This window comes from Equus quagga, chromosome 8, assembly GCF_021613505.1.
Source record: "Equus quagga isolate Etosha38 chromosome 8, UCLA_HA_Equagga_1.0, whole genome shotgun sequence".
NCBI lineage: Eukaryota > Metazoa > Chordata > Mammalia > Perissodactyla > Equidae > Equus > Equus quagga.
The window spans coordinates 5,413,053-5,436,610 of NC_060274.1; positions in this window are offsets into that span (position 1 = coordinate 5,413,053).

Sequence of the window (23,558 nt, forward strand, 5' to 3'; positions counted from 1 at the left end):
AGTCTCGGCGAGGGAGGCAGGCAGGGGAGTCTGGACATTAAATAACCGTCTATTGAGAAGTCCAGATCGAATGGATGAGAGGATGGAGGCAAGTTGGAGGCATTGCTGTTACTAAGGAATGTTCCCGCGCCATGTGGGATGCTGAGACAGCTGTTAGGAGAGGGCTGATTAGCATCGCCTTCAGAATCCAGAGGAGTAAAGAGGCGGATGAGGAGCTGCTAGGAGAAATAGCATCTTAAATAAGAGACATAAGTGTAATGGGAACAGAGACTGTCATAAGTGGCTCATCCCAGGCTGCTGTGCCATAACGTGAGAGTTAAATATACACTAAGGGAACCAGGGGAGAGAAAGGGAAAACAATGACTGAAACTAGCCTGGTTATTAGAAATACATGCTGCCTGGGCATTTATATGCAGCTAACCCTCAGGTTTGTTTTGGAAGAAACAAATGACAATATTAAAAACAAGGGAACTTATTAAAGCTCACTGCAACTCCATTCGAATTCTGGGAACCACGCCTCTGTGCACACGGTGATGAGAACATACCTCTTCCTCTTACAGGGGAAGACAGCAATCACGAAAGCTGCTCCTCTCCCGGAAAGCTGCCTCTTCCGTAGTGTCAACCATCTCTGAATTTCAAAGCCAATATGAATTGCATTTTGCACGTGTAGTGTTTATTTTCTCAACAGATTGCAAGTTCCTTAAGACAGAGAAGAATCCTCCTAATGTCCTCCCACCTCCTTGCTAATGAAACCACTCAAGAACTCGCCAGTGGTGGGTTGCTCTCTGAGCCAGGGGCTTTGTAAGGACCGTGTTAGTGCAACCAGCCCAATTCCTCTCCAGTCCTGAAAGTTAAGAAGAAGCCATTTCGATGCCTGTGGGTTATCAGGAAGATGGGCATTTTCGATCAGTAACAAGAACACACATGTAGGTGTTTTTGAAAGGGAGCAAGTATTTTGAGAACTGGACACTAATAACGAATATCTGTCATATGAGCCAAGTTTCCCATTCCCAGTAGGTTCTGCAGGAGGATCACTTTTAAGAGAAGTCATCAGAATTCATTTTGTCCTGCTCTAGGCCTGCCCTGTATTGCAGGACTTCCGCCCTCCACCCCAAATCCTGCTGATCCGTGGTGGGAACAGATTCATGAACAAGCTCTGTAAGTGCTGCGAGGCGTCAACTTTGCCCCCCACCTCCACCACCTTCCTGGCCTTCTTTGGGGTGTTCTGCTGCAGCAACATCCCTTGGCCCTTCACCCTATCTGTACCACTCCTAACTCAGAGAATGTCTGGCCCTGCTTCTTTCTAGAGGATGTGCACCTTCATGCCAAGGGCACTGCTTCTTGCTGCTTTCAGAGCAGCCACCTATCCTGCAATGCTGCCTCCACCTCCCACCACACTCAGTGGAGAACCACAGTGGCTGGTGCTGCTGACAAGGATGGGCTGCCAGCTCTGCCAATGCCCTGCTGGAGCCAGGAGCCAACTGAGAGAAGGCCTCTTCTGTGCATGGGCCCTTTGAGTGAGTCCATGCAAATCTACCAGTCTCCCTACACCTGACTGAGATTTCTGGATGAGGTTCTTTGCTTCCTTAGTTTTGACGTGGCTTCCCCTCTTGGTGTGCCGTAGTTGTGGGTTGTGGGGGATATAGATGTGGGAAACCTAATGAGCCCCACATTCAGAATTCTCCTGCTCCGTTCCTCCATTGGCCGTTGTCCTGACATTTCTCTTGTTTCTCGCTTGTTTGCCTGAGGATGAGTTTGTTTCCAGAGTGCCCTGCAGGTCCAGAGAGCCCCAGGGAACACCACCCTTCAGGGCCTCCAAATGGGTTTGATCTTTGAGTAAACACCACTTGAGCTCAAACTGGATCCCCATGCCTGTAGCATGCCTGTGACACGCCTGTGACACAAAACAGCTTATGAGACACATTGCAACCCATTACCTCACTCAATCCTCACAGGGGTCCAGGGAAAGCTTTAGCGCTATTTTATTCTACTTTGACAAATGAGCAAACTAAGAACCAGAGAAGTTAAGCAGCCTGCCCAAGCTTGCATAGCTTTAGGTGGTGAGATAGAGACGTAAGTCCAGGTCTGATTCCAAATCACGTGCTCTTTATAGCTCAAATTGTACTTAATTTTGATCTCTGTTAGGGAGAGGTGAAACCGGTACAAACTTGTTTCCACAGCAAGGATCAGAGAAGTCACCCGATTTGGTTATCACATCTCTTTTCTGTCTGTCACTAGCAATATGACCACAATCGTGATTGATTCTCCAGAACCCAAATGGATTCAGAAGATGCAGGGGTTTGTAATTCAAAACCCCACATTGTGCTGAGGCACAGTAGGATGGCCCCAGGAATGACGCGCCATTTGAGTGCTACCCCGGGATGACCTCGCAGTGCTGGTTTATGCCCAACAGAGAGCAGGTTCTGTCTGCTCGGGAGGCTGGGAAGATGATGCCAACTTCCCCTTCTCATCCTTCTTCACTTTCCTCTTGAAGGTCAACATCCCCAAAGTGCGCCAGGATTTCTGTGTCAAAATTGCATCCATCCAGCCAAGATTTGGTCTCTGGGGGTGACCCAAGAGACTCTTGTGGAGGATATCGCTGTTCACTGAATTCTAATTTCAAAGCTCCCCAAATATACGAAACGGGATGGACAGCTCTTTAAACCCTTCAACCAACCATGTCACGGAGTAGTGTGTAATCTCTGAACTCTGAAAATGGAATCTTCACGCTTTATTTCTTCAGAGGTCTGAAGGTGGGGGATAAGGATATGCACTACCTTTGTTTTTGTTTTTTTTAAGTTTGCTGAGGAATCACAAGACTTACTTGTTTCACATGCAAATGTCTTGAACTTTTAAAAGACTATTCCTAATTGCAAAACCGACCCTATGAAGACGGCAGTTTCCTGTTATCCCCCAGATAAGATGCGGCAGCCACGCCTTCTGCTGCACGTGACCCCCTCCTTCTGGGTGTGAGTCACCTGACAGATGGTGCAAGGATCCAGGGGCCAAAACGTCAAGGCAACATTGCAGGAGAGGACTCTGGAGGGTCTCTGGCAGGACAACCTAGAAAGTTCTTAATGCTACAGACCAGGATGGGTAACATTCAACATATTAAGTTCCAATTACTTATCCAGCTCTAAATAAATGTGCAGTGGGGGGAAACAATTTTCAAAACGCAGTATGTGTACACTTTAGGACTCATCCAGACTTTTAGAACAAGAAGAGATCTGGGTCCCGGAGGTGGCCTCATCTGTACCCAATTTCCTGGGAATTTCAGATGACCCACAACCAGCAGAAGAGCAAGCACTCAACCCCTAACTTACCCCCCGGTGGGGTTCCCCATAGTGCCAGGCAGGCTATTCCATGGGGAGATGCCCACAGCCCACAACCTCAGAAAATGGGAAATAGAAAAGGAAGCAAAATACAAAGAAATCCAAATTAAGTGGACAATGATAACAATTATCATATACTGAACACCATCCACATGCCAGGCACTGGGCTGGGATTTACACACTTTAAATAATGAAATCTTCACACTAATCTTATTATCTATTTTATCTACATTTTATGAATATGACACCGATGCTCAAAGAGGTTACATAAAGCGGCCCACAGTCGTATGTGTACGGGGTGGCAGAGCCAAGATTCCAGCCGGTTCTTTCGTTACATCACGTGGTCTTCCTCGAGGCCACCTCACTTGTATATGGTTTCTTTCCTTTCATCACCTTCAGGCCCCTATGTGATTTAATCAGAAAAGACAACATTCTTGCCTAATGAGAGCTTGCTGGAATGAAAACAAGAGGCAGATAGAGCAGACCTACCAGTGTCCCTGTGGCTGATGACAGGTCACGCATAGCTCTGCACGCAGATCACCATGCGAGCCATCATAACTCGTCTTCATGGTGGCCGCTCAAGTGATGGGCAGCGCTCATCCTCTAGGCAGCCCTGAACCTCAAGGAAGGAGGCCCAGGCCCCCTATAATCCCACAAGCAAAAAGACATTTGTTTTGCAATCAAAATAAGGAGACACCTTCTAAAGTCTAAGCCCAAGATAATGGCATCCCACCGGCAAAGCTTCTGTTTTAAAATTAGGTGCATTGGACATGCGTGCACAGTGTAGCCCATCTAAAAGATAGTTTTTAGTCGCATCATTTTCAAATGAATCTCCTTGTGCCTTGTGTTGTCCAGGTCAAACCACTGCTGATTCAAACCCTGCCTACAGCCACAATTGGTAAAGCCTTATGAATGCCTACTCCACTCATTTGGAAGTTGTATAGGTATACATGTAATTTGGACACGGCCAGATTGAAATCTGTCTTTAAACTACCTTTGAAAAATGAATTTGCTAAGCATGCAGTATAATTAGAATCGCCCAGAAAATGCTCAGTGTAAATACTCACATTCGGTCATTCTCATTTATTAATTAAATGATTGCCTAAAGACATGTGTCTCTTACTGTTTTGTTGCTGTAGTATCAGAATACCATGCATTGTTTAAAGCAACACAAAATTCAATTTCTTCATAAAATTTTGAATGCAGATTTTTTTCCACTGGCTATTTTAGTTTTTGAACTCAAATAGAGGGTTTCAAAAGGAAGTTGAAAGAATGAGTTGAGGTCATGCTGGCAGAGTGAGGCAGCCAGGTGGAAGGGTGTGATGGAGAGCTGGAGGCAGGCAGGTCAAGGGAAGGTAAACTGAGGCACATGGGCTCAGCCCCTGTTTGTGGGACCTGATCGTGGCACCTCAGGGAACAAGGCTGGCAGCTCCTAGTACATGGAAGAATACAGTGTCTGTTTGTTCTAGACTGTTGGAAAATGCCCAGTGAGCTCCCACCAGATGCTCAGAGCTTCTCTCCAGGCTGTGGGTTGGATGACATTTTCCCTAACCTTTTTAGCAAACACGGAGTGAGGACCACACTGTTTGGCTGAAAAGACTACATTTCAGAAAAAAATGGATAGAAAAGGAATTATTTTGGAGCCTTCAGCAAACGGCACTAATCACCATGATCCCAAAGCATAACAAACACAAATTAAACCTGAGGCATCCGGGGAGACTCGCTATTTTTGGACTAACCTCTACCCATGACTAGGCACGCCAAGCTGCACAATAAAACAGCCAATGAGGCACATTTCTGTGGACCAAATGTGATTACTTTTCAAATCGGTCTCAGCTATGGCCGGCCTCCCCTGTGGGAAGGGCCCTATGGCTGAACATTTTAGGGCCCTTCTGGTACCACGAAGAAGGGCCTCCTCAGGTTTCTTCAGGGAAATGGAAACAGTCTAGAGCTGGTCCCTGAAAACTCTTGGGAATCGAAGCACGCGTTTCCCCCAGGTCTCCTTCAGGGTCCCATGGTCTCTCACACATAGCATCTCTGTTCTCTTTCTGAGCTGGCTCCATTTTCCTTTCACCTAGCTGGAGCCCTCAGAACTTGCAGCATCTGTGATGGCACCCCAAGTCCAGGTCTCTGTTATGAGTTGAATGTGTCTCCCCAAAATTCATATGTGGAGGTCCTAACCCCCAATACCTCAGAATGTAATCGTATTCGGAGATACGGTCTTTAAAGAGGTAATTAAGTTAAAATAAGGTCATTAGGATAGAAGTTAATCCAATATGACTTATGTCTTTGTTAGATGAAGAGATGAGAATACAGACAAGCATGGAAGGAAGACATGGGATGAAGATAGCCATCTACAAGCCAAGGAAAGAGACCTCAGGAGAAACCAACTCTGCCAACACCTTGATCTTGGACTTCCAGCCTCCAGAATTGTGAGAAAACAAATTTCTATTGTTTAAGCCCCCTGCTCCATGGTGCTTTATACCCACCCAGTCTTTATAACACCAAGTCTGTTACAGCCGCCCGAGCAAACTCACACAGTGTTGTTCTGGAATTTTCACCTTAGATTTTCAGCAACTGGCACAGATTCCCAGTTTCCACATTCCTGACAGAAGAACTTGATGGCTCCAGTTCATTCTGCAAAGCCTGGTCCCACAGACATAGGTCGCTGCTGGCCGGGACATGATCTGTCTTTGGGTAGGAGCTCACCTGTGCTCAATCATTGCAGATCTGAGGAGGAAAGGTCATGAAGCTCAGAACCCAGCTGCCCAGGCTCACCTCATTGCAGGGCCTTGGGGACCCAAGTCTCTGGAAGGTGGGCAATAGGTGAGCACGCACACGACGGACACCTGTAACACTCAGTGCCACAAATCACTACAAATGATTGCCTGCTTCCTAAGGATGAGGTGGCCGAGAGTTGAACGGGCACTTTGTTACTGTGGCCACACTACTTCAGACGGGATTAAATTTTAGGTGTTTATACTACCTTTAAAGAAAGCCCTGTATGAAAGTAGAAAGGTGGGTGCCAGGGGTTAGGAGGAGGGGAAACGGGGAGTCCTTGTTTAGTGGAGACAGAGTGTCAGTTTGAGATGATGAAGAAGTTCTGGAGATGGATGATGGTGATGCTGATGCAACAGTGCGAATGTCCTCAATGCGCCTGAACCGTACACTTAAAAGTGTTTAAAGTGGTAAATTTTATGCCATGTATATTTTACCACAATAAAAAAAATTAAACAAAATAAATCTGAAGGAATATGCAATCAACGGAGATGAAACTTTCTGCTCTGATGGAGTCACATTTAGGTGACAGTGTTGGAAAGAGCCCTTTGTGCTCCTTGTGAGAAAGTATGAAGCCTGCAAAGGGCAACTCTTCCAGTCTTATGTGCCGTCTGCTGAACAAGGAGCTCCAGGCTAATTACAAGATGCTCCAGACAGTCAAGGGCGACTACAGAGCACATGCCCAGGAACTCCTAGGATGCACCAAAGGAAACCCAGAGTGGTTCCAAGTGCTGCCTTCATTCTGGCCCAGGTTCTTCTGGTCTGAATGAGTCAGAATTGATGCCTGGATACAGGCAAGGACAGATCAAACGGTCTCACTCACCACCTTGAGCTCAGGATACCAAAGGAATAATTTTCACTTATATAGAAGTTATATATTTCTCACTAATATTCTCCTCAACTGTTTTTCTGGTGTAGGATCCTAGGAATTTTTCCCCCATTGGGAAATTGAAATAGAAAGTTTGCCGCTTGTGTAGATTCATCTGGCATCACACAGATAAAATAAGCCACTTGTCTCCTTCATACTCTTAGGACGTAGAGTTTGGAAAAAGTGTCACATGTAGTATTCTGTGCACAGATATCCAGAAATAGAAAGGAAGAAAAATTAATATGTCTTCCCTCTCACCCTCCAATCGCAGCAATGGTGACAAGAGAAGAGGAAGAGCTGATGGGTGGTGGGAATGTGATGAGCACTGGTCCAGATGCTCAGGCGTGATGTGGAGGGAGAGGACTGCCACACAGTCAGAGAGCTGGGGACAGAATCATCCAGAAGGAGAGAGGGAGGTGGAGGGAGTTGGAGGGACCCCACCCAGTGTGCTTGGGTGAATACCACAGCTCAAGGGAAAAGCACTTCTGCAGGGAGCAGCATTTTAAAATGAAACGGTTGAATGTAGGTGGAAGGAGACAGAATTTTCCATCCGAGTCCCCATTTACTTGTGCAAATATGTTTGTGTGTGCACATTGTGTGTAAATATCTTCTGTGTGTGCTTTCCACGCAATATGTAGAAATATATTTGTATGATTGGGTCGGATTGCCCTCCTTTGCTGAAGCTGGTGCTGCTCTGTCTTATTTTGAAAAGCATTTCTTCTTTACAGTTACAAAGAAGCAGCTCTCCTGTTGGCATGCCCTTCTGGGAGCACTGCTATTCTTTTACTGTCGCCAGCTAAGTGCCAGCGGGAGCAAGGTTCTGCTGATCCCAGAGCAGGAATAACAAATGCCTCAAGCTCAGTGTGTGCCCTTGAGTCACAGGCCTTGGAAAGGGTGCTTCAGAAGGATCCCCGAGGACAGCGTCTGGAAGACCGGTCACAACACCTTCACTGTCTCTCCTGTTCCTCCAACTCCATTTTGAATACAATTTCCCAAACCACTCAGAGGGGAAACCCATCCCAGCAAAGATCTGTGAGCAAACAAGCCTTTCAAGATCCCAGTGGGCTGGGGCCTGGAAATGTCTCTGAAGTCTTTCATCTGGGACTCAGACACAGAGCCACCAGCAGCCCACAGGAAGGAGAGAAGAGAAACGATCAGTAGAAATTGCTAGTGAATGCCAACACAGCACTCACCACCCACCGCAGCTCAGGGGGACGTGCAAAGTCCAGAAGCTTGGGCAGATCAACGTTCTTTTAAGTCCTGCTTTTCATGGTGGGCCCCCACACAGGCAACTCAGGTATCCATTGTCCAGTGGAGGGCAAGGTGGTAGAAAGCTCCCTGGGGGCCCCAGGTCTAAGCTGTGTTCTCCAACCCAGCTTCCTATTAACACAGTTCCTAGTCTGAGTTGTAACCAGCTCGCCTCTCTTTATACTCTATCAGTCAGAACCACAAAGAGGGAGAATGGTGAGTTATGGGAATCAAGCAATAAATTCCATTCTGAATACCCAACATTTATATCTACTTATGTATATATAATATACAACACACACACACACACACACATATATATGTATATGTCGATGCAAATAATCCGTAACCAATCTATAAATCAAAATTGGGGTGAGTTTATTATGAGCCAGATCTGAGGACCAGCGCAGGGCCTTCCTTCCCCAAGGAAGGAAGGGCACCAAAGAAGAGAGGTGTACAGAGTAGTTATAAACCCTCAAAGAGCATCTGTCACATACAATTGGAATGTCCCTTTTACAACGGTCACAAGATTGCCTAACCAGCACAGCGATTCACACAGCAGGGAGCAGGTCTGCTGTCTCAAGCTGGGTGGTCACAGGTGAGCGCAGCAATCAATTCATAGCTGAGGGAGAGATGCTCATCCTTAAGGAAATGCCAATGTGGGGGAAGTTGCACCTTTTTCTTAAGGGCATTTATTCTTGTCTTTGGAACACAGCAAATGCTTAGAGCAGATATACAACGCACACTCAATGGCCACATCAGGCCCTATTGGAAAAACAAGGTCAGGTCAAACTAGTTTTACACAAATGGCTTGCTCATATACTCCAATATATCCTATTGCTTGCCATTTATTTATCATATATTATTCCTTTCAATAAATATTGTGAATGAAAGTATATGTAGCATATAAAGAATTTTTAAAAAATAGAATTTTGACTAAACGACGCTTAAATATACCCAGATATCCTTTGTGTACCAGGCTAGTAAAGTTTCTGAAGAAAGGAATCTGGAAAGCATCTTTGCAATGGGCCCAGCAGGTTTCTGGAACATCTGATTGCTACTAGCAAAGAGCCTTTTAGGGAATTCAGTGTAAATGAATCAGAAGCTTATGGATCATGTTTTAGCTGAAACAAACAAAGGGCCCAAAATTTATAAGAAAAGGTGCTTGGCAAACTCATTATGGTTTGTTGAACCCAAGCATTTGAAAAATAGTTTGATTAATTTTGCCAACTCAAAACCCTGCCAATTTTCTACTGTCCCTAAGTATTTACTCACGTTTTTCCAGATTGAATTTCCTATCCATATTTCTAAATGTTCTTGGCCACTCTGCTGATAATTATTTGGAGTGCTTTATGTGCACAAGGATAGTGCGCCTCATTCTTTGAAAATTAATCCAATGTCATCCTAACTTTGGATAGTTTTACAGTTTGCAAAATTCTTTCAAGAATATCATTCCATTTAATTCTCCCAGTCTTATCCTGTGAGACATCCATAGTATCCTCCCTTCCACAGATAAAGAAAATAAGGCTCAGAGAGGTTAAATGACTTCATCAAAGTCACAGAGTCAGAAAAATGCAGAATGAGAATTAAAATCCGGGTCTCCTGATCCCACATCTAGACCATAGGTGTAAAGAGTGTGCTAAACTCTCAGCCTGTTCCCACCAAGCTCTTCCTTAAGAGGGAACTCTGTGAGACACGTGCTGGAAGAACAGATGTAGTCTAAGAAAACAGAGGAGACCCCACCCAGGGTCAGCACAGAAGACTCAGTCTCCAGACAACTGAGGTCTAAATGGCCTTACCTACTGCCTACTGTTCTCTGTCCTTGCTTCTGCTTAGACTACCTCACTCTCTCAAAAACATTTTCTCTCTTCTTGGGTCCTTAATATACTAATAGGATAACTCATCATTTGGAAACTAACACAAATAGAAAGGCTTCCACGATAAGAGTGTATGTATGAAGAAAGCCAACCAAAATGCCAGCTACGAACCAAGCAAATGGTGTTGTCAGCAAGGATATGTTCCACTTCCACTCAGTAGATCCACTGAATTGTATAAGTTCTGTGCACCTGGTAAATGATAAAGTGATCTGTCCGTCTTTTGCAACACCTCCAAATTTAGTATTCAGGCATATAATTAATGTTCTGTTTACACCCCACTTCCAGATCATTAATAAAGATGTTTAATAGAACTGAATTTAACATCAATCGGCATGCACGACACCCTAGTGAATTTCTCCCCCTGGATGTGGCCCTGCCCCCTCCCCTGTGCACACAATACAAGAATCTAAGACACTAAGTGTTGCTACTTATTTAAAACCCCTGGAATAGCCTACTCTGTCCTCACACTAGAAATGTGAGGTGCCAGAGACACGTAGGGCACTGGTAGTCCTGTCTGTGGCTACCAGTCATTTTGCCAGAGGGACCGAGGAGCCATTTAAAAGGGAGCCAATAGTAGACCCTAATTGGAGGGCAGGGGCAGTTTGGAGTATAACCCAGGAACTGTGGATCCCATCTAGCCCCACCCTCAAGAACTCCTAAGTTTTAGGTCGAGAGGGGGTATAAATAAAAATGGAAAAACTCTGAAGACAGGGAAACCCAAGGCAGCATGACCTTGGTCTCTCACAACGTGTGACTCTAACAAAGAAGATTCCCACACACACCATGTGGGGCACACGATTGTGTCACGTTGAAGACTCCTTGCCTACAAAGTGCTTACTGTTCTGGTGACCCTGCCACATTGGCAACCCTGGGGTGGGAGATGGCACTAGCAGTTCCGACGGCATTGGGGGTCAACACCATTGGCAGGAACCCATTTTTCTCTTTCTTTCTCCTTCCCATTTTTCTCAGATAAGGACACTGAAATTTAAGAAAAGTGAAACAACTTATCCAAGGTTCCAATTTTGGGCTCACTTGCCTCCTGCACAAAATTAAACACAGTACCGTAAATTGTAGGTATTTAAGATATATGGATGGTATAAGCCCCTTGTCTCTGCCCAAGAGATAAGTTGAGTAAGTAGTGAATTAATGAAGAGCCAACTTCATTAAGATAAGGCATTTGCCTGTTTCAGTAAGGTTATTTCTTGTAGCTCATAACTCAGTTAACCAATATTATTGAGCATCAATTAAGTGTTAGGATGAGAAATGAGGATTGAAAAGAAGACAATTCTTGCCATCAATGAGTTTGCCGTGTGATCGGGGAAAGAGAAGTCATACTCATTATAACCCTGCAGGATTCAGGGATGACGCCCACCATGCTGCTCGAGTGATCACCTCCACATCTACCCTCAAAACACAGAGGGGTCCTCTCTTTGTAGGGGAACCACCAGGTCCTATAGGTAGCAACTGTTGTGCTCAGATCATAGGAAATTTGGCGTGAAATGCAAGTAATGGTTCTTGGAAGAGACTTGAATAGAATCCTTCAGAAGTCTGCAATTTTACAGCTTACAAGCAAACTTATCTATCTCCCTTAATTTTAGTTTAAAATTGCAGTTCTTTTGCCTATTACCACTGATATTGGAGTTAATTTGTCTTAAAGACAAATATGCAGAACGATGAAGAACCGAGCCTCCAGGGCAACAAGATGGACAGGGCTCTGGATTCATGTCTCTGAGTCATGGATACAAACTGAAATTGAGGCAGGACAGAGCCCGCCACTGGTGAGCTCTAAGGGATTAGAAGGAGCCTCTCCTTCAGACAGGGTCCAAGCTCTGTGAAGGGCCTTCACCACAAAACAGCAGGATGGAAGGGAGCATTGTGGTAACTTGTACAGCCAGCACCATGCGGTGTGCCCTGGAATTGTTCTTCATCATTTCCCAGTTCCACCCTTGCTTGGCCCACATCAAACCCCTCCCGCTGTGTGTGCCAGTTCCTGAGGAAGGGAGGTTGTTTCTGTTAGTAAGGCCTTGTCCTGGTGTGATAAATGCTCGCTGTGGACAAGCTTACTTGGCAAGCACTTAAACTCACCTGGGCTTTCCCTTGTCCACATCTCGTGAAAATAGATTTTGGGGACACCTAGCCTGAGGGTCTACCCTAGACCATCCCTAATAGACCCACTCTGGGGAGATGAAAGTGCCTCTTCTCAGCTGCCTGACTCTCTCCACCCTGAGCAAACTTCTCTGATTCCTGGGCCCCAAAGGCCTCCAGACATATTCTTGTCTCTCCTGATCCGGCCCTGGGCCTGGTCCACAGCTGCCTGGAATGTCAGGAATGTCATCGCCAGCACTTGCATGCGTCAACTTCTTCCCCAGTCTCTCAGCTCTGACATCAGCATTGAGAAGGTTCACATGTTCATACTAATGAGGTTATAGTCCACCCAGGGGGAACTTGTGATCTCCCAGGCAACTGTGAGTGGACACTTCTGCCCCTTGCCCAAGGTCTGAAATGCCACCTTCTTCAGTCACGCATCAGCCCAGACTCCCAGCAGCTCCAGGAGAAACTGTGCCTGAGGAAACCCATGGAAATATAGATAAATCGATCAAAATGAAGACCCGCAGCATCCATCTCCTCCTGCCTCAAGCAGCTGATGTCTCTGGGTCATTGCCCCAGCCCTGAATAAATCAGAGGACATGATTTTTAACATATTGAAGACCTGGCTGAAATGCACAGGGCAGCCCTTGGACCTGCCCACCTGTCTGGAGACCAGAAGACCCTCCATGAAAAGACAACTGTCCTGCTGCCTCCACGTCATGTCGCATACTCTGTCAGCCCCCGCCGACAGCAACCCAGCTGATTTCCACTGAAATTGGTAATGAGGGGAATTCTCCATAAAAATCTTTTCTTGAAATAGCCTTCAGTCTTCCTTTCTGTGCAAAGAAGCACAGAGGAGTAAAAAGAAGAAGAGGATTTCCAATCTAGGCTGTTTGAAAGACTCTAAGTTCTAGTATTTGCTTCTCCCGATTTCCTTCGAGGTGACAATACAGCTAGCTTCTACAGAGGATGCCTCACCCCGAGCATTCGAGCTGAGGAGCCAGGGGTGCCTCGCGTCTTTTCAGGAAACTGCACTCATGTCAGGGTTTGCACTGACCGAGAGCTGGTTACTGCGAAGATTTATTTTAAAGGGAAAATCTGCAGAGAAATGAAGGAACTAGCACCTGCCAGGGAGGAGAAGAGACAAGGCCACTAATTCCAGCTTCTGGATCTTAGGATATAAACTAAAATTCATTCAAGGCCTCTGAGCAAAGTTTTCCAGAAACTTTCTCTTGGAAATTTCTGATCTCAGAAAAATGTGACAGTCACTAGGTCCCCATCCTAACAGATCTGATTCCTCCAGGTGGGGCCTTCCTAGCAGGCCTGGGAGCGCAGGACTTAATCTGCATTTCCCACTTGATCAAAGATCTCTCTTGCTGCCAAGGGAGCCTGAGGCTTAGCATGGAGGGTGACTGCGCTGTGAAATCCTGTTCAGCCTGGGAAATTAGTGAGCTGTGAGTCTTTCTTGCTCACGGAATAATAAGACAAAGCCCTCTTCTGATTGGTGGCTCAAGCTGATGGGAATTGATAAATTGCTTCCTGTCCCACTGGGCAAGGCAACGACCAAATTTCAGATTTCAATTGTATAAGAAATTATTTCTGCAATTCAACCAGCGAGAGCACATATAACTATGTTTTTTTAATCTTATTGGAGTGTGACAAAAATCAGAAAATTCATAGCTTGGCAGCAGCAGCATCTGAATGCGGAAGTTCTAAGAAGCCCTGTTTAGGGACTTTCAATGTATGAACGCAACCTGAACATTCGCAGAGCTCATCTGAGAGCATGGGATTCTCGGATGGCTGCAAGGTAGCTTACAAAATCCCATTAATTTTTCTGCCTAAAGGAATGTACAGCAAGAGTCCTCTGTGGACGGCACAGGCCCATTTCCCAGAGCTGTCAGGAGAGCTGTTCGCTTTGGGTTCCAATCTTTCAAAGTTGTTTCGAGGCTCGGTGTCTAGGAGACGGGATCCCCGAGGTCAGAGCCCAGGAGTGAGGCTTTCCAGGAACAGGTTTGTGGAAAATGCTCACGCCTGCCCTCTCCAGGAGTCCTAGGCAATCCAGTGGGGCTCAATGTTGCGTAGAAACCTAAAGGTGAGACAGAATCTACCTTGCCAGCTTCCCGATCATCACTCTTTTCCCTTAGGAGCTGCCACCAGACACTCACATTTTCAGCCATACAGGCAGTGTCCAAGGGTGTCTTGTGTTTCTAGGAATTGATGGCCAGGTCAGGAGGTAAAGAGGAAAGCAAAATAATGACAGGTGACATTTATTGAGTTCTTATATGTGTCAGGCGCTACTCCACGCCCTTTACCTGTATTGAGTCCATTTACCATCCCCACAACCATCTAAGATAGGGAACATCACCACTCCCATTTTACAGATTAGGAAATGGAGGCAAGAGACGGCTGGGAGCTGCCCAAAATCACACAGCTGGTAAGAAGCAGAGCCAGGATGGGAGCCCATCCTCCCGAGCTGCACACCCACTCTGGGCGGCGGGGTCAGCCGAACGTGCTTCTCGTCCAGCGTGTTTGCCTCCTCTCTCTCTCCTTTTGGTCATGTTCTGGTTCATACTTGGAGGGCAGAGGCAGCTCCTGACAGATGAGTCAAATGAAGCTCCTGAGAAGGAGGACAGCAATCTTGGAAAGACGATCAAACTCACAGATAACTGTGCACAAGAGAGGACTAACTCCGACGGTGCTGGGCACTGAGACGGGTGGTGTTTGTTACTGCAGCATACCTTCACCCAGGCTGTCAGACATGGGACCTGCTCTGCTAAAGTTTGGGAAGGGGAGACGTCCAGCAAACCCACATAGCTGGGGCTGTCTCAGGAACTGCCCCACCGCTCAGGCTGGACTGCCATCTACAAGGAGAGCAAACATTTCCAAACGTCTCTGTGTCTCCCCATCTGAAACCCTGCTCTTGAATCTTTACGCAAATGAGATCTTTCCTGTCGTCTCTGAGTTGGTAAGAAATCAAGTAGAAGATTATTTTTCTTCCATGGTTCAAAGCTTGAAAATGAAATAAACTCTGAAGCTGATAAACTCAAATAATGAGACAAAAATGTTTAAGGACGGAAAGCCAGACTTAAAATGTTAAAGGATGTCACAGTTTCTAGAATTATAAAGTTTTTAAATTTGGAAGGGACCATAGATATTGTTAATCCAACATCCTTGTTTTACAGATCAAGACCCCAAGGTCCAATGTACGAAGTGAACCCTCTCAGCTGGGAAGGGACCGAGCCAGCCTCTGAACCCGGGTCTTCTGCTGTGTCCAAGGTTATTTCTACTCTACCACATGCCTCTCAAAGAAGAGAGAACTTCCGAGACCAGGGCTTGTATCTTCTGAGCCATTGTCGTCTTCTCTAAGGAATAACATATTTACTATAATCTCCATTTACGTGGCAGATTTGTTAAGCAATTATGATGTGCCCATCAGCGCTCAGCATCATGAGGAGGACACAACTATGAGAAGTGTCAAAATATTACATATATGATTTTACCATGTGTTCATTTGTGTGATGACCACAGTCAAAATGCAGAAGAACTCATCACAAAGATCCCTTGAACCAAATACACACATGCACACACCTGCATGCACGCAAAACTGGAGAAATCTGAATAAGGTGAATGGACTGTGTTAGTATCAATTTCTTGGGCAGGATGCAGTTATGCAATGTGTTATCACTAAGTAACATCGAGGGAAACTGGGTGAAGGGTATACATGTCTATCTGTATTACTTCTTACGACTGCATAAGAATCTACAATTGTCTCCAAATAAAAAGCTTTACAATGGCCAAAATCCAGAACACTGACAACACCAAATGCTGACAAGGATGTGGAGCAACAGGAACTCTCGTTCCTTGCTGGTGGACATGCAAAATGGTGCAGCCACTTTGGAGACAGTTTGATGGTTTCTTACAAAACTATACATACTCTTACCATATGATCCAGCAATCTTGCTTCTTGATATTTACCCAAAGGAATCAAAAATTTATGTCCACTCAAAAATATGCACACAAATGTTTATAGCATCTTTATTCATAATTGCCAAAACATGGAAGCAACCAAGATGTCCTTTGGTAGGTGAGTGGATAGGTAACCTGTGGTATATCCAGACAATGAAATATTATTCAGTGCTGAAAAGAAATAAGCTACGGAGCCATGAATAGACATAGAGGAAACTTAAAGGCATATTACTCAGTGAAAGAAGCCAATCTGAAAAGGTCATATACTGTATGAGTCCAACTATAAGACATTCTGGAAAAGGCAAAACCATGGAGACAGAAAAAAGATCAGTGGTTGTCAGGTGTTGAGAGGGGAGGAGAGGTAAACAGGTGGAGCACAAAGGATTTTTAGGGCAGTGAAAATGTTCCATACGACACCATAATGGTAGATACATGTCATTATACATCTGTCAAAACTCACAGAATGTACAACACCAAGAGTGAATCATAATGTAAACTGCAGACTTTGGGTGACTATGATGTGTCAGTGTGGGTTCATCAACTGCGACCAACGTCCCACTCTGATGGGAGATGTTGATAGTGGAGAAGGCTGTGCGCGCATGGTGTCAGAAAGTATATGGCGATCTCTCTACTTGCCACTCAGTTTTCCTGTGAACCTCAAACTGCTCTAAGAAATAAAGTCTTTCAAAAAGCATAGCACTTAAGTGTCAGGTTTGTAACGATCTGAAGTGATTTCATATCGACCATCTCAATTCATAAGCTCAAGAGCTCTATAGTACATTTAAGGCAGTTCCTCTTACCGTGAACCAAAGTGGTTGACACACATCATGAGGCTGGAGGAACACAAGGTATGGATAGCTCAGGAGGGGCTCGTGTGGACAGGGGTGGAGGCACAGGGAAAGCGGGACTACAAGGACGACCAGGACTGAGAGAGGCTGAGCCAATTTTGTGCTCGGAGGTGTGAGCAAACCTGGGGCGGAAAGGGGCTTGAAGTTTGAGCGACAACAAGGAGGCTATTCCAGAAGCTGACGGGCTGTGCTGAGAACCAGCTGTTGAAAAGCCTAGGGGAAAAGCATGAGGAAAGGGATATGAACATAAGGTTGTAAGTTTTAACTAACACCTGAAATAAAAATGAGGAACAACCAGGGCTGGCCCAGTGGTGTAGTGGTTAGGTTCACACACTCCATTTCAGTGACCCAGGGTTTTGCAGGTTCAGATCCCAGGCATGGACCTAGCACCACTCATCAAGCCATGCTGTAGCAGTATCCCACGTAAAGTAGAGGAAGATGGGCACAGATGTTAGCTCAATGACAATCTTCCTCACCAAAAAAAAAAAAAAGAAGAGGAACCACCAAAGTGAGGTGCAGTTGTTTTCAAATTGTTAAAAGCAGAACCCTCGTTTTACCAAAGATCTCCCAAGGATCCCCACTACTTAAAAGAGGTAACAGTAGAATTTCTCTGGTCTTACGTGGAGCTACCTCCCCAACTCGGTGTCCCCTCAACCAAAAGTGCCCCCAGGCACCCCTGCACAGCCTCAAGCATCCTGAGAACTTTCCACTGTTTTATTCTTCCTAACCTGATAAAATTTACTGAGCATGTGGGACAGAGAACTGATTTGTTAAATTTATGTTTAACTTTATTTTGCATTCTTTCTATTTTTTCTTCTTCTTCTTCTTTTTCTCCCCAAAGACCCCCAGCACATATTGTACATCTTAGTTGTAGGTCCTTCTAGCCCTGCTATGTGGAACGCCGCCTCAGCATGGCCTGATGAGCAGTGCTAGGTCTGCGCCCAGGATCCAAACCAGCGAAACCCTGGGCTGCCGAAGCAGAGCGCGCAAACTTAACCACTTGGCCACGGGCCAGCCCCTACATTCTTTCTACTTTTGAAAAAAGATTTGAGGCAACAATAAAAACCCAGACGATCAGGTCAAAGTAATGAGAACAAGGCAAAATCAGAAACAAAGAATAAAAGAAGAAGGAGGGGCAGAAAAAAAAAACATGCAGAACTCCTGCAAAGACAACTTCAGCTCCCGAGCACAGAATTTATTTCTGAGTTTCCTAGTAGCCAAGGCAAACAGGGAAACAGGCTAATTCTTATCATTCAGTTCTGGTAGTGGGAAGACATTTGTTCTTCTACTAATGTAGATGAGGTCTCCTAAATTAACTCAGCAAGTGCTTAGAGGCAAAGAAATGGAAGGCAATTACCAAAATGACCACCTACTATGTGTCAAGCCTTGTACTGGCAGCATTATCCTCTTATGGATGTTTAACTGAATCCTGACAGCAACAATGTCACGATATTAGAATGCCTAGGACACACAGCCCATGGTGGACCTGGGGCTTGAAACCCGGGCTGTCTGAGAGAGGTTTGATAGAAAGCCCAAAACTCACTATCTGCTTTATGAGGAAGGAAGGAAATTAATTCACTCAAACACCCTCATGCATAAATGAATAAATTCATAAATAAATAACACGAAATGTCTTGCTCTGGAGCCCACAGCATTGGATTTTGCTTGGAAGGCAACATGCGTCCTGGCTAAGGGCCAGGAGCCATGGAGGGATCTCCGCTCACGTCCCCCCACTGCCCACACCTAATTGATAAGCAAACCTGCCAAGGCTTCTTGTCCAATGACTTTCCTCTTCCTTTTTCCGATGCCTGGGCTCAGCTGTTCTCCAGGAGGAAGCCTGACCGGTGGATACACACTGGCCTCTGGGTCAGACTGTCTGGTCCAATCCTGGACAGTAGCGTGTGACCTCGAACAGGTAGCCTGAACTCTGCAAGCCTGTTTCCTTGTCTATGGATGGGGGTGACAATGACTGAGTGCTGTCTTCATCCGCACAAAGCATGTAGATGCCTGGACCTAAAACCTGCTCCGTGCTTGTCAGCTGGGATGGCCTGCAGCCTTATACCCTCCATGCTGCCAGGGTAAATTGTGAAAGTGTGAATCTGAGGGCTGTGGTCCCTCACCAGACATCCTGAAAGAGGCCCCATTGCTTCCAAGATAAAGTCCGAAGGTCTTGGAGGGCATTCCAGCCTTCCTTGACTGGCCTCCTGGATTCCTCCATCCCGGCCCTCACCATCCCCCAGCCTCGGGCAACACTGAGCCCCTCCAGGAGCAGGCTGGCTCGGTCAGGTTTCTCAGTCTTCCTATGGCTACCTGCTGGCCAGGAACACTTCCACCTCTGGGACTGCAGACTCATCTGAGAGACTCAGCCAGACCACCCCCCGCTCTCTGAGATGTTCCCACCAGCCCAGCCCAGACCCGGCTGCACTGGCCTCTGTCCCTGTGAGACCCTGGAATTGCAGCTGTTTCCCCTCACAGCCCCCAGGACACTTCGCCATGTGTGTCCACTCGTCCTCGCTCAGGTCACGAGCTCCTTGCTGGCAGGGACCATGTCACATTCAATGCCCAACACAACATCTGGCACAGAGTAGGTACTCAACATATGACTGAAGAGTGACAAGAATGGTCAGTAAAAATACCCACAGCAGGCATGCATTCATAACCAAAGGCCAACTGTGCGCCAGGCTCTGCTCTAGGCACTGGGGACACGCAAGAGACAAACTGTCCTCTTGGCAGAGTCACAAGATGCAGAAATACGAGGCACAGAGTGTTCAGGTATGGTAGGTGGTAGGGAGACAAAACAACATATTGGTTTCCTTTTGCTGCCATAATAAACCACCACAAATGTAGCACCTAAGACAACAGCAATTTATTACTTTGCAATTCTGGAGGTCAGAAGTCTGACGTGGTCTCAAGGGGCTAAACCCACAGTGTCAGCAGGGCTGGTTCCTTATCGAGGCCCCGGGGAAGAATCTGTCCCTTGCCTCTTCCAGCTTTCACAGACACCTGCATCCCTTGGCTTGTGGCCCCTTCTGGCACCACTTCCACCCACATCTCCTTCTCTCTCTCCGACCCTCCTTTGTCTCCATCCTGTAAGGACACTTGTGAGTACACTGGGCCCCCCAGATCATCCAGGACAATCTCCCCATCTCCAACCCACAGCTCAATCACACCTGCAAAGTGCCCTGACCACAGGAGGTGACACAGGTACAGGTTCTGGGGATCCAGATGTGCACATCTCTGGGGGGCCATCTTCTGTCCTCCACGAGCAGGAAAGGAGAAATGACTCGGGGCGGGGGAGCAGCAGAGTGGAAGTCACCATTTTATAAGGTATGACAAGGAAAGCCTCCCTGAGAAGATGTCATTCAAGGAAAGCCCTGAGGTTCAAGAGGGAACGTGCTGGGCAGACAGCAGGTAGTCCACTCTGCAGAGCCCTGCCCTGGGTGGGCCTGCCCTGAGCAGGGAATGGTGAGGGGGGCCTGGGGCAGGAGCAGGGTCTGGAAGGTGGGCCAGGCAATGTGTGAGTGCAGGAGGGGCAATCAAAGCACTTGACCTTGGGTCATGAAGGTTGTGAAGGAAATGGGGAGCCCTTGGAGGAACAGGAGCCCCAGCCTGCACCTCTCAGGATGGTACTGAGAATAGACCCAAGCGAGAACGGTGAGAAAGCAGGGACACCAATGTCAGACCTCATTAAATCCTCCTGAGATGCCCAGGAAAGAAAACTCCACCCCCAAATGTCATGTGGTTAGCAGATGGCTCAGCAGCATTCCCAAAACCCACTGCCTTGCCACCCCAGGTTGTGAATCAGTGTATCGGACGCTGTTTTGTGACTGGCAAACCACCACGGGCATTTACTCACACACGTGTCAGATTTCCAGAACCCTGCAAACCCCACCAAGACGCCTCTCTGTCTCCTGAGGGGCCTGAGGCCCACGGATGGAGGGAGCGCATCTGTGTGGTTCTCAGAGCCACGGGTGCCATTTAATGTCTGCTCCTCTCACGGTTCCGTCTGCCGAGTCCCTGAGGATAATTAGTCCTGAACTCGGGAGCAGTTTTATCTCACACTGGGGATAGTCCATCAAATGCCACTTCTGAGAGATCTCATTTGAGAGAGGGCAAGAACCCTCCCAAAGGACAATTAATACGTTTTCCATCTTCGAGTAATTTCCAGCAGGTGCCGCAGCCAAAAGTGCAGACCTCCCTCCCAGCAGCCGGAGGGGCCAGCTGGTCACGCTCAGTGACATATTCTGAATGAAAATGCTGCATCCTCCAGTTTCAACTGGTGCAGATAATAAATTCCTGAAACACACATTTTAGCTTTCCAGTTCTGTTTAATTCTTCCCACCCAAAGCCTAGATACAGCCTGGCATGTTCTCAGACGGATGTCAATTATGTGAAGGAAGGGCTCATTCCACATCATTATAAACAAAGCAAGATGGACACCAAGCGATTCTGTCTTGCTTTTAGGAAAGTAATCTGTGCCGACCCAGCCACCTCAGGCCTGTTACAAATAGGTAGTCTGATGGGAGCTCCTCAAGTCCTCATAAAAACTTCGCCACTGATAAGAAAAATGAGAGGAGAAGGATGAGAGAGAGCTGGAGAAGAGAAGAATCTTTTTATTTTATTTATTTTTTTGCTTCAGGAACAGAAAGGGCCCAAATTGTTGCATCCGCTCTGACGTCTCCATCCTTCCTCATTCGGGAGTTGGGAAGGGAGGGGGCCCCTCGGGAATTCACCCAATATCCTATCTTTGGTTCTGCCACCAGGATGTGAAACTCTCCACTCAGACCACCTCACAACCCTGTGAAATGGAACCAGAGATTAGATCTTCCTTCTCTGGGAAAGAAGACGCTTCGAGAAAGGTGATGAGCACAGCCTTGCCTCTCCTATCACTTCTGCTCCCTTCCAGGCCTGCACTCATCTTCCTCTGCCCACATAGATGTCCCAGTGGTCCTCACTGCAGCTGAAATCCTAAATAGAGTGGCAGGATCCGAGAACCACTATTCCTTATGTCCATCCGATTCTTGGGGAGGAAGTTGATGTCACATGCACGCGCCACCTGAAATGACTGGTGTTCTTAGTCACTAAACCCCGTCCATATGGGACCCTAGCCATCCAGGACTCTACCCTCACCTTAAGAGTGTCCAGGCACTGATCCCATGAGCCAAGCTGCTGTTGACCCTGGTGGCGACCACCTGCTCGTGCAGTGACTGAGGACCTTCACCTCCTGCCCATGGCAGTTAGTCTAGCCTCTTTCCTCCCTGGGCTGCTGCTGATTCCACCCTGCCCCAGTCTGATCTCAGTCTAAACCTAGTAGGCATCGGGGACTTGTCTGGGGCCAAGGAATCCTCTAGACCTGCAAAAAAGCTTCTCACTTTTGGAAAGAAAAGTTTAGAGCAAGGTTTCTCAACCAGCAGCTCTGTTAACGTTTTGGACCAGATAATTCTTTGTGGTGGAGGCCACCCCGTGTACTGTAGAATGTTCCGCAACATCCCTGGCTTCTATGCACTAGATGCCAATGGCATGCCCTCCCCCAATGTGGTGAGAACAAAACTGTCACCAGTCATTGTCAAATGTCCCCTGGGGGCAAAATCGCCCCAGTTCGGAACCACTGGTTTAAGGGCCCAGCGTGGTGTGACTACAAACCCTGGCAACGTTTCTAGAGCTCAAGGATATTGGTTTGGGGCTATTCTTGGCAGTCAGTCTTGGGTCTGGTCACTTCTACAGACCACCGTGTGGGGCAAAGGAGGAGGAGAGAAAGCACCCCTGGAGAGGGACCTGTGTGTAGCTGAGGAGTCCCAGGAAGGTGCCATCCGATCCTGATGACCATAATGAGTCCTCTGTCCTGACGTCACACCAGACTGGAAGTCTCTCCCACCAACCACACACTCGCAGAGAGAAATACGCCTTATCAGGAAAGGAAAGCCACTTTAAAATACACACCCTGGGCAAAGATGCATGCTATTGCAGGCTCATTTCTAACAGCAGACTGGAAACCATGCAGCTGCCTGTCAACAGGGCATTGGATAAAAAAATCACACACAGATAGTGACATTCTATGAAGCCATTTAAAAAATGCAGCAGATCTGTATGTGCTGTTAGGGAAGGGGCCCCAGGGCTGACTTAACGAGAAGAGCAAGACCCGGAGTGTTCATGGTGTGCTTCCATTTCGATAAAATTAAAATGTGAGTTAAAGTATGTGAATGTGCAGAGAATTTTTCCAAGAGGATGATAAGAAACCGTCAACTGTGGTTGCTTCTGGAGGGCCTGGGGAGTCTTCAGTAGAAAGGAGACCATTTCTATTGTGTGTACCCATTCATATTCTGAATATTTTACCCTGCGCGTGCATACTTTTTCAACAAAATAAAATATATTAAATTTAAAAATATCTATGTATTCATAGACATACGTACATATACATACACTTACACTGAACCTCATAAATATAAAAATAGAGAGAGTAATGTTGGTCAGAGAGTAAAAGGCTAAGGACGCCCTCACGATTTTTTCTCAGGAGTTATGGTAACTTGAATCCTTCTGCACAAGGAAATACACC